The sequence below is a fragment of the Daphnia pulicaria genome, chromosome 10 (genome assembly GCF_021234035.1).
Source record: "Daphnia pulicaria isolate SC F1-1A chromosome 10, SC_F0-13Bv2, whole genome shotgun sequence".
Taxonomy (NCBI): Eukaryota; Metazoa; Arthropoda; class Branchiopoda; order Diplostraca; family Daphniidae; genus Daphnia; species Daphnia pulicaria.
This window is the reverse complement of record NC_060922.1, coordinates 1,185,815-1,198,352: the sequence shown is the minus strand read 5'-3', so window position 1 is coordinate 1,198,352 and position 12,538 is coordinate 1,185,815. Positions and strand designations below refer to the sequence as shown.

The 12,538-nt window shown below is 43.7% G+C and overlaps 1 long non-coding RNA gene across 1 annotated transcript; it reads left to right on the top strand.

The window, feature by feature from the left end:
- Positions 1-397: 397 nt before the first annotated feature.
- LOC124314365 lies at positions 398-9,994 on the top strand. Its single transcript, XR_006911193.1, has 4 exons — positions 398-1,159; positions 1,349-1,426; positions 1,634-1,819; positions 9,819-9,994. It is a non-coding gene; the product is annotated as an uncharacterized LOC124314365 (long non-coding RNA).
- The last annotated feature ends 2,544 nt before the right edge of the window (positions 9,995-12,538 follow it).

Below are 12,538 nucleotides of genomic sequence, written 5' to 3'. Positions count from 1 at the left end.
CGCATTTACCGTTTATCGATGATGAGGCAATGCTATAAGCCGGGGCAATCAAGTGCCAGGGCGAACACACAGCGCAGTATTCTGATAGCAGGCGGACTTTGGGGCCATAGCGCGCGGGACAGGTTTTTTTTTTCGAAGCCCATGACGTGACTGACTGGGCAACAAACTACCCCACGCTGGGTCCTATATATCCCAAACACTGGCAAGAAATGGCCAAAGCGAATACCACTACTTGTGCAGCCATTGAAACCTATTTCTTTTGATAAGATTCGATATTGATCCAACAGTTGCAACAGTTTACAAGGTAGACATAGCCTATACACAGTCCGGCTCTTGAATTTCAGTTTTTGACGTTGCTGTGTGGACAAAAAACATAAACAGAAAACCGACAAGCGTCCAGTGGAATTGACAGTTTCTTTTTTCCTCCCATTCGAAAGTCTATCGGCCAGTCGTTTTCATAAATACGATTTTTGGTTGTTTTTGTTTTTTTTCTTGGGTCCGTCTCCTGTCACCGGCGTATACCATATAGCTGGTCATTGGGCTGCACGGCACGGGGCTGGTAACACGGTACGCACGGGACTATAGCTTGAGAGGTTAGCGAGCTGTGTGTTTCGTAAAGTCTTGTTTGATACTTTATGACCGTTATTATTAGTCTAGCCACTGCCGCCGCAGCTGTATTGACATTTGATGGCCGCCGAGTCCTCCGCCCTGCCGTGCTAAATATACCGGTCTAGTGTGTACCTCGTCGCACGAACGCAAGGATCGTTTCAAGTTTATTTTTTATTTTTTAATAAATGTAGGAAATGGGGTTTGGTGTTTGTCGGGAGTCATCGACGAGATGTCAAAAGCAATAAGTATTATTTTCTCTCTTGGCTTCCAAGAGGGACCTGGAGGGTTTTATTGTGATGGTTTAAAAGTAATTCTCTGAGGGTTTCCTGTAATTTTTTTTTATTTTTATCTTAACTCTGGTAGAGGAGATCTGGATTTGGGGTGAGGATCGATTTTTAATTAGTTCTATCGATATCTTAAAAGCGCGGTAATTAATTAAAAGAATAGTGTCGTCTGCTCATTAAATGACAAAAATTGTGGTCTCGGGGTGACATCTTGTCTCGTGGCTCTTTATGGAATAACTTAACACACACCCTGTATTGTTAATCAGGTAAATATAACTATGAATACGAATAGAATGAATTAAGGGAAATTGAATAGAAGAGAAATCTGTTGTGAATTTGTGAAATGTTAGTATCTGACTAACAGCATTCATCATGTTGTGTGGTTATTTGCCCCCTTAGCCTCATGTCTATGCATGGCAGTTTGTTTGCACCACATAACCTTGTTCTTTGTGCAGATTTGAGGCCTGAGCCAGCCATCATAACCACAAGAAGACAAGTCTTTCATTCAACAAAATCAGTATCATCACTTTTGGGTAATGAATGTAGTTGTTACTTTTTTAACCTGTTACATGCTATAGTTTCATGATGCATGACTTGCATGAGTGCAGTGAATATTGGAAACCTTTCATTCTTGTGTTTATTAATAATTTGGGTTTATTCACTGTCACAAATTTTAAACTTTTACTTACTTGTGGACCCTGTCAATATTTTACGTAACTCATTTTTGATTTTTGATTTAGATAAACAGCATCCATCTTTGATTGGAGAAACTACCGATCGAGTTACGAATCTCTCCTTCCCCTTTCTCGAGTGTGGGTGCAGTCACGAGGACACCCTTATTCCTATCTCGTCTAGTGGATTCAACTAGTCTTCGGATGGATGGAGCACTTACAGTGGATGCCTGGCTGTATTTCCCAGGCTTAAAGGTAGGAAACATTCATCTCTTTTCTTCCTCTTCGACTATTTCGTGGCGTTGATTACGGATGTTATGGCGTGACGTAGTACGGAGTACCATTATTATTTGTGAGCTAGTCGGTTGACTGAAACTGTTTTTCTCTTGCTTTTATTGTTGACTCATTTTTGGCGTTTTTTTTTTAAACTCATTTGTAGAACTACTGCAGATCAGGCTTGTTTTGCACCTCACAACTTTGTCTGTGGATAAACAATCAAATTTAATTTGAACACTTTAAGGAACTAGATAATTTTTTTACCAAGAGGTACCTGCCGCCACACCGGTACCTACTCGTAAATAAGGGAATTCTATTTCCTTTTGTTTCGTCAAACCGACCTACAAGCAAAGAGATAGAGAGAGAGAGAGAGAGAAAAGTTAAACCCGAATCTAACAGGAAAAACGTGATGGGATCAAACAGTCTGTGTGTCTGAATAGCCCCCCGGAAACAAGAAGAGATATTTTGTTAACATCCATTTCTAATCGAAATGAAGATGGATGGACAATGAACAATTAAATCATTTCTCAGCGGTCATATGTGTCAGTCGCTTTTTTTGTGGGGGAATGTTCGGTGCTGTGTGCGCGAGGTTAGATTTACAAATGGGCGCCACGCAGGTCCGTGATGATCCCACCCAGCAGAGAGAGAGAGAAGGAGAGAGAGTCCATCAGCAGAAATGTAATGAAATGTCTCTCTCCTTTCCATCAGCCGATTTCTCATCGACTCCGACAGACGTCTAACGTCTAGCTGGAATATATGGTGGCACGGGTAATATTTTCTGCGTATACAACTAAACAACCTCCCGAAAAATATATAACTATTTCTATGTATGACGTATACACACACTGTACGTGTATAAAAACCTGCGGCCGTTAATGTCTTTAAACATATGCATAGATTTTTTCTCTCTTTCTCGCTGTCTGTGTGTTTGTGCGTGTGTGTGTCTATTCAAATGTGCGTGATGCGCTGGTGTGTGCGTGCGTGAGGGCGCTCACATGTCATTCACTCTAATGGGCAGAGAGTGAGAGAAAGAGGAGAGAATAAGGCAACATCCCATCCATTCAGAGTGACGTGCAAAGAAGTCCGCGTCCGCTCTCGCCGGCCCTTTTTTTCTTTTTCTTTTTCTTACGTAAGAAGAAGAAGAAGAACTGGCGGCTCGGCGGCAGTCACGGCGGACGAGAGACATACTGTTGTACTCTGTCTTTATACACACCATCGGTTAAAACATAGACTCTTCTATAGACTCTTTTTTCTTCTTAAAAACAAAACTCCCGACTAAGAAGAAGATGGAGAAAGAAAAAGACAAAGATCCGATAAATATCTTCATTCACGCCGCGGACCCAAACGGCTCCGCTCTCCCGGGCGGCCCGTTTGCATCAAATTCAATCAAGAGCCGATGAGTCGAGTCGAATCGGCTTTCGTTCCACCAATCCATAGATGTATCTATATAGACGCCGGGAGACCATATTTGAGAGAGAGAGGAAGGCACGCGCCCGTGAGTCTTATACTATGTATGCATTCCCGTTTTTCTTTTTCTTCTTTTTCTTCTTCTCCCGCCATATCTCATTTGGCCAAACGGGCGTGAGATTTTTTTTTTTCTTTTTTTAAGTCGAGAGTCGAACGAGACGACGTGTTATTGGCCAGGAATTTCGACGCCGTCTCGAAAACTCGCCAATCGTCGATCGTTTTTCTTATTGGCTAATCGAATCAAAAGTGTTTGATGTGGCGCGAGGAGAGAGAGAGAGAGAGAGAGAGAGAGAAAAGTCGTGCCGTAGCCAAAAGAAAAGAAATAAAACACGAGTCGAATGTAATTGAAAAAGAAGAAACAAACCAAAACTGTGTTGTTGATTCTTGTTTTTTCGCCAGGTGGATGACCTATTTAACATCCGGATTCTTGGCGGAGAGATTTCCCAAGACACAAAGTATATTATCTCTCTCTCTCTCCTCCCTTAGCTCGGGTCGGTTATTCTTTTCCATCCCGATTTTATTTCGGTTTCAAAAAGCAACAACAACAACCCAAAGTCTCGTGATGCGCTCGGTCGATTCCTCCCTTTCTGCCTTTCCACTATATCAAGCGCTATACGGACGACTATGTTTCTAGATACATGTGCTCATGTGTATTCTTCTTCTCTCTGTTAAAAGACCGCGCTCGCTCTGAAACTTTTTTATGTTCAACACACACACACACACACAAGACAATAGGGCGGCTATCTCTCTCTCGACTACAAGTCGATGTGTGTGTTTGTCTATTCCCTTTGGCTGCCTTGGAAAACGATGGAGATCACCGGAGATGACAAGGAAAGAGGAGAAACACAAATGAAACCGAGCAAGAAGAACAACAACAACAAGAACCCAAAACAGAATGCAAAGTTGCCGGACGAGGGACACGTGAGAGCCATGTCTAAAGGTGTCTATGAAGAACGGGAAACTTTATTCTGTAAGTTTTTTTTTTTTTTAAAGGAGAGAGAAAAAAAGTGAGCGGTTGACTTTTACGATCAAACGCCGAGGCCCCTTTTTTTTTCCTATATGTCCCATTTCGGGATCACGCTCGTCCGGTTTCTTTTGGGAGGGGGGAATAGCGGACGGATATTGCGCTGATGGAAATGTGTTGACGATCTTCTTCTTCATTTCCAGTGTGTTTGATGACGACCCTGGTAGTTTATAGGAGCCTCGTCTATCATCACCGATTTATTGTGTGCTCGGAATATAGTCATTTTTTCTCCCTCGTCCGGCGTCTTTTTTTTTGGGTCGAGTCTTGACGACCCTGTCGTCGTGAGCCGTCACCACCACCTCCACTGTATAATAACCGCACAGTTCTTTTTTTCTTTTCGTTCAAATATTTTATGTCTACTAAAATACCGGGAATTTTTTTCTCTGTTGCTCTTTTATTTGGTCGGTTGCTTCACCCAATAACCCCACCGGTGCTGCGGTAGTCATATACGCACACGCTAAACGAATAACTCAAGTCGAGAAGCTCCTTCCATATACTTGCATGGGCTATTCCTCCTCTTTTCACCCGCCGGGTTGGTCGTTGCCACCCACCCACGGCACCATCAAAACTTACCACAGTCAACAACCGTTCGAAACAGAAAAGTCAGATGTCATCGAGTCACCAGTCGCGGAGGCCAACAACAGCTGGATGCTCGATTTAGCCCCGGATGGTGGCAAAAAGGAGAGAGGGTCGACCGCTTCGGCACCGCTGTCGTATAGTAGTAGAACGTGCGCGCACCAATAACCAAGTGGACGGATGAGGTTGGGCACCATCGGTCGTCGTCGACGACAGCAATTTCTTTTTTAATTTTTTCTCTTTTTGTAATTTTGTTTTTTTTTTCTCCTTCCTCTTGTTGTTGATGTGGCGCCGGGCGCCTTCGACGAGCCGACGACAACTTGTTCCCGATGCTGTTGATATTTCCAAACGCCCGTCCGTCCTTTTTTTATTTCTTTTTCTTTTTTCTCTCTCCACTCGGAAGCTCGTGAAAACACCGGGCAAGGGCCCACCCACTATACTGTAGTGTATACTGTACACAACTACTATCTATGCCCATCTCTTGCCGTGTTTCTTTGCGTCTTATTGCTCTCGTCACTCGGCTGCATATATGCCGTGGCGAAAACTCATCACTCTCTCAACTATTCGATTTGGACGCGTGATTTTTCTCCAGTCTTTTTTTGGGGGCTTCTTGTTTTCTCCCGCATTCCATTCGGAACTCTGCACCGACACCCCCCCCCCCTTTTTTTCCGTCTGGCATTGTCAACAGTCTATTTGGGAACTTGCATACATTTTTTCTTTGATTTTTCTACTAAATGGAAAAACAAGTTTTTTTTTTATTTTGAAATTCAAAAATGGAAGGTTTGTCCCGGTCTCCGGTCGATCGATTTCAATTACAATCAAATGAAGGGAAGGAAAGAAAAAAAAAGAAAATTCTTTTGAATAACAAAATAATAAAAAAAAAGAAGAAGAAGATAATCGAATGTCGGACACGGATTCGATACATGTTGATGGCTTGGTGTTGAAGATTTGATGAACAGCAAACAAGACGAGGTGAAATACCCCGAACAGATGCTCGATGGCGCTCTCTTATCCATAGTTAGATGAGATGGATTTTCTCTTTTATTCTTTTTTTTTTCTTATTATTTATAATTCCCCCCTCCTTCGAGAAATTCATTGTTTATTTGAAGGTTTTTTTTTTATTCGAGTGCAGTTGCTGTCAGAAAAATGTGTTTTAATGACGGCCGACGCATGGGTCATGTTCATCCGCTTTCTCCGTTCCGGGGCCGCTTCCATCGTCATCGGACGAGGGCGGCCGCCGCCTATTGTATTATTTTCTATAGAGTGTGTGTGTGAAGTTTGATTATATGTACGTGGTAGTAGTGGGCCGGGTTCCTGCTTCCGAGTTTTTTTTGGGGGGAAGGGAAGGTCGTCGGAGACGGGCCAAAACCAAGACACCGTAGAGCGGCAATCTGTCCGGAACGAGAGACTGAAAAGAGACTACACGGCCAGGGGCCAGAACTACCAGATAGACGCGCAAGACCCAAAAAGGGAAACTGTGCGCGTCCATAACAATAAGATCAGGTTCCCTCTTCTTCTTCTTCTTCTTCCAGCAGCTCTTGTGTGAATATATTTAACTTCTTTATTCGACAATGGCCCAGCCGGCAGACAGGCCCCGCAGGTTGAGAGACGTTCTTCACTATAGCTTCAGTCTCTCTCCCGTGTTCATATTTCTTCATCGTCAACACCTGACAGGAAGTTTTGGGGGCTGTAGATAGTAAATACACTAGCGGTACCTTGTTCTTCTTCTTCTCCGTGTTATTCTACACGTTGTATTCCATCGTCGTTTTCCGTGGGGCGTCGTCATCGTTGTCGTGTGGACGAATCAAATAGAGAAGAGAGACAATCCCCCACTTTGTTATACAACGTCGGATGAGTCTGATGACTATACATTTACTATTACGACTCGGAGAGAGAGAGAGAAATAGAAAAGAAGAGCCGGTTCTTATATTCTTTCTTTTCTTATAGACATTTTTCTTTCCCCCGCATCCTATAAGTCGCCGGTTTCTTCTTCTCGAACCGCCACCGTCACCTGTCGATTTACCGTCGCTGTGTCGCCACCGCCGACTCATTTTACCCGAAAAAAGTTCCAACAAAGTTGTAGTCTAGACAAAGCTTCTTGATGCTGGTTTCTCTTTCTGAAATGGTATGTATAGTAAGAAGAAGAAGAAGAGCGATGGGAAGTCAGGGGGGAGGAGGTTGTATAGTACGTAAAGAAGGAGACAATAAGAGAGCGTGACTCCATTTCTACCTCTTGGCTTCTCCTGTGCAATCCTTCCAAGTGAATCGAGTCGGCAACTACAAAATAACGACAGAAGAGAAGATTATTAATTGACGAATTCGAATTTCGAATCTTGTGTCGACGTCACATTATGGGCATTGACTAATATCGACAAGGGGTCGGACCAATTCGAGTGTCACGACGTCACGGTTTTTTTTATGTCTTGGACACGTGAGTTTATCCGCCGTTGCGCGGTGCTTGTATAGAATCAATCGCTCAAACTGGGGAGAAATTTGCCTTACCGACCTGACCGACCGGGGCGGATCCAGCAGCGTCCGTGTCGGCGTGTCAGACCCCCAAAAAGGTTAAAGTAAAAAAAAAAAAAAAAAAAAAGCGGTCACATCACCGAAAAGGAGAAAACCGTTGCAGCTGGTCTCGGGATGTTATAATATATGTTATGCCATCGATGCTCTCAAAAGTCCATCGAAGAAGATTCAGAACACAAGATAGAAAAAAAAATAAGAGAAGGGGGGGAATTACATCACAGCGGGGTTGCATCTGCTCTCCGGTCGGCGATTCTCTCCATAACATATTACACGCCGCGCTCTTTCTCTTGTTGTGTTACATCCAACAAGTACGGGTAAGGGAAGGAGGAAGGGGAATGAAATAAGAATAAAAGGAGAGGGTGATGCTGCTGAGAGAGCGATCCGGTGTGTGTGTGTGCTCTATTCGCACACTAAATCACCATGCACGCATCCGAGTCACACATAGAACCGATAGAGAGAGAGAAAGAGAGAGAAAAGACGTGAGACTGAACTAGATCGTTGCCGGTTTCCCACGACGTCGACGACGGGCGCCGTTTGACACACATGACGGTATAATGAAAAGGAGAGGAAGAAGAACCATCCATCTAAAAAGATAAGAGAGAGAGAGGGGGGAAAATGGTTATTGTTATTGATTTAAAAGAGAGCACGTATTTATAGTGCACACACACCACCAGTCGGCCACCACCATCATGAGCCAGCAGGAGCCGAACCACCACCACCAGCAGCAACAGCCACCGGTGCTGGTGTGGAGGCAGCAGGTTTTCGAAAGATGAGAAGAAATAAAAAAAAAAGGACCGTGGGATCGCATTAGGAGAAAAAGGGGGGTTGCACGGCGACGCCCAGGACGCTGATAGACGCCGATTGTCTAGCGTTTCCGAATTCAATAGTTGACGGGAGGTACAGAGGGGAGCTCAGCTTTATAGTCGCAAATCTAAAAATAAAAAAAAGGAGAGCAAGAGGGGAGTGAGGGTCGATGTAGAGCAACAGACTTTATTGTCATTTGTTACATAAGCCTCACTTCTCCCCCTTTAGATTCACATATAAACCATTTGCTCTATTTATTAAAAACGTCTACGTGTTGTATGTCTCACGTGAGAGCGTCCTTGGGGGAGAGATTTGCTCACCATAAACAGTTGGACGATGAGAAAAAAGAAGAAGCTGGATGGTGTTTCGGTTTTTATTTTTTTCATCCGGTGCACTGATTTATATTCCGTGGGATCTAACCTTTTTTTTTGTTGTTATCGTTGATGGCCTCTCTTATGTAGTAACCAATAAAGCGCACACAAAAAGCGGCCCTGGAAAAAAAAAAATTTGTTGCTGCCTGGACAGCTAGCGGGACGATCAAACAAAACCCCAAAAAAGAGTAGCCAACTTGAGAAAGCGCGGGAGCAGATGAAAAAGGAGATACCCTACATGTATGTAGGTGACATGAGCAATGGATATATCGAGCAACCAGTGTCTTCTAACTCAGCTGCGGCAGCTGCACCGCCGAATCAGACTGGGAATACAACTTTCAATTTTAGTTTTTTTTTCCAAGGGGGGTCTCTCTCTGTTTTGTTATTGCATTGGTTTCATCTCCTCAAGTTCACTCTCCATTTCTTCTTTTACAAGTCTTTTTTTTCTATTTTATTTGTTTGAAAAACGGGAACAGGTTTGATTTATATTTCTAAACAGAGCGGTGCGGCCAGGGGGTTGTTGTAACCCCCCACTTTCTTCTCGTGTTCCAGTGAAAACACTCGGCTCGTAGAATTTCATCTCCGCGTCGTTTTGTTAAGTCTTTTTTTTTAGAGGGGGGTTTGGTGTTTTTATTTCCGTTTGGACCAGAAGAAAAGACATCTTTGAAGAAGGAGGTCCTCCTCCTCTTCCGTTATTTTTTTGGCGAAATATCGTCAAACAGCGAGGCTATAAGAACCGCTGGAAACTATTGTTCCAGTCCATCCGCCGTCGAGCGGAGAAAATCATTGACTGATGGACCCCGTCTTGGGTTACTCTTCTTCTTCTTCTTCTTCTTCTTCTTTTGAAGACCGACTCCGTTTCCGGTTGGGTGCCTGGGGATAGCCTCTTCATTTCGCCCGACTTGCGGGGGCTCTTCTTCTTCTTCTCATTTTCTGATTTGTTTTTCCCTCTTGATAATTTGCTTATGTACACACAGACAAAGGAGCGCAAATAACGCAGCAACTGCGCGCCCGTCCATCGAGCCAAATGTCAGTTCAAGTGCCCCCCTTGGACGGACTGGGGCACAAAAGCTCTCTGCACATTTCTAATGCTGGGCATATGGGGCATCAGTCCGTCCACTTGCGCACCCTGCTTGTCTTGACTATTCTTTCATCGTCTTATCGGATTGGTATTTATTTAAGCGCTCAATCGCCCGGCTTATTTGTTCAGGGGAATCCTATCATTGAAGAACAACATTGCTGCTGCTGGGCTGGGCTGCTGTGGAATCCACACAGTAACGAAAGTTGAACTATTTCCTCCTTCAACTTCTCATCTGCCCGTCAGGAATGTGACGACGGGTTTTTTCCCAAGGTTTTTCCGGCCATTGAAACTGAAATGCCCCCCGACCGAACAACAACAATGTAACGAGTGGATTGAGTTGTTGTTGTGTGTGCCAAACAGCAAGTTGTTGGAATAAAAATCCGATAATCCTCTAACGATCGTTGGCTCTTGTAGTATGACATCACACATTGGTTGCGTGTATCAATCGGTGGGATATGGCGAATGAACGTCCAATATAATATCGGATCAACATTCCAGCCGTTCAGGAGGACAACAAAAAACGGTCAGTGGGAATGTCTTAAATCCCGCAATCCGCTTCGACCGCGCTCCTGCGGAATGCGCTTGAGATTTCCATTCGGGGGCGTTACGGTTACCACACAGTTGATATTATATAACGCGAGATTATATACCAAATCCGTACAATGTTGTATTTCTACAGTCTCTCGCTATAATTTGGTGGTTGCGATTTTGCGCGTGTGTGATGATGGAGGGAGAAAGAAGAAACCGCGCCCGTTGCGCGGGATGATGTGGCGAGAGGCTTAAAAAAGTATTTCGTTTTGGATGAATTTATTTATTTTCCTGGTCGCAAATCGTTTGGAATGGACGATCGCTTTTGCGTCCGTTCTCGGAATGGTGGGAGTGTTGGGTTGCGGTTTTTCATACGAGACGGGACTTTACCTGCGGTTGGAGGTTTGCCGGTTGATTTCGCTGTGGTCGGTTGGACACATTATGAATGGGCGTGCTTTGAAACATTCTCGGGTCTCCTTCCAATTCCAATGGATGAAAAGCAATGCGGAATTATTCGCTCGACTGATCGCGAAAAAATAAAAAATGGACGGAATAATTTTTTTTTTTTTTGGGGGGGGGGGGGGAATCAATTTCGTATCTAATAATCCACTGCCGCTTTATTGTAATGCTAGCCGGTTTGGGTTACCGCGCAGGGGAATGATGATGACGTTATGAATCGTCCGAAAACAAAGAACCTGCTGGCAACGGTCATTTCGTTTTTCTATATGGACGCGCGCAGATGTCGTCAAAAACTCCCAAGAAACACACAAACTGTTAAAAAGGCCTTTAGTATTACGATTGTTATTTATCTATATCACAAATCCGGATGTTATTCCAGGAGATGCGCATTCCTTCGCAAGGACTCGAGTGTTAAAAAATTTGACCTTTTTTTTCTTCGTCTTTCGCCTCCCCCAAAAATAGGAGAAGAAGAAGAAGAAATAACCAGGCAATAACAAGACGTTATTCCTTTCAATAACATCTCTCCCCTCTAGAGCCAAAGAAGTTGCGGGAGAAAAGAGAGAGAGAGAGAGATTTCGATTTTGTTTTCTTTTTAATGATCGTGATGACATGCTTATGCAAAACGAGCGCGTTTTCTGCTCCGAAAAGGAATTTTTCTGTTTCTTTTTTTTCTCGCTGGTTCAAGGAAAGGAGAAATAGAGGAAACTTCTTCTTCTTCTTCCACAACCCAACCAAACACGTTGGGAAGAAGCGAAGTCAGAAGAAAACGCAGCCCGCCTTCGAGTCGACGAGTCGCCGTCGTCGTATGTGGTCTATACGATGACTTTCCCAAATCGTAAAAAGATATTCGAGCAAAACGTTTATTTCTCTCTTTATCTCTCTCTCTCCCATTCTATTTTCTTGTTTTTCATTCTTACCTATATACCGCTTTGGATGGTCCTCTCTACTTTTTTTCTTTCTGACCCCCAGAACTAGAAAAATAAGAAAGAAAAAAAAAAAAAACGTCCGTGTTCGAGTCCATTAATATCTTGGACTTGGGGGGGAAGAAAGGAGGACTGTGCTCGGGTATTTTCTTCTTCTCGACTCGGGGGATGCTGTGAACGCCGTTGTAGACACACCATGGCCGATAGGTTTTAATGGATAGTTAAACGAGTTGGGCAGAGAGGGTCGTACGCTTAGATAGTAGGAGGAGAAGAAAGAAAAAGAACTGAGAGAGAGTTGAGAGAAAGAGAATAAGGCGCCGAAGGAAGAAGAAGAAGAAGGAGGAGGTATAAGGTTTTTGAAATCTATAATAAAAGAAACATAATGATCCGGCCGAGGTGAAAGAAGTCAACACCCAACACGAACTAATAAATAATCAACAAGGGCCCCGGCTCTCTCGGCGCTCGGTGCTACGTCTATAATAAGTCGGGAGGAGGATAGAAAAAGAAAAAGAAAGAAATGAACACACAGAGAAAAGTAAAAAAAGACGCGCAAAGTGAAAATTGGATATATAGAAGAAGAAGAAGAAGAAAGATTTTCCCCTAGCGCTTCTTCTCTATCTGTATAGTAGTACAATCGGCCGTGTTTTATGGGGAAAGTTGTTTTCTTTTTCTTTTTTGATTCAAGTAGTTTCTCTCTTTTCTGTCTGTCTTTCTTTCGTTATCGTTTCGTTTCGTTGTTTTCGCTCTGGCTGCTGCGTCTTTTATGCGTATACAACAGGCCAGCATTGAGTTGATTCGTGGCAAAGTCGAGATAGAATGAGACGCGGATGGATGGCCTGGTGAGCAAAACAGCGTCGCTGTGTATAGGAAGAATCAAAATCAGAGGGGGAAAAAAAAAGTCGTTGGAGAAAAGCGGAAATAGCAGCGCCCAATGTCATC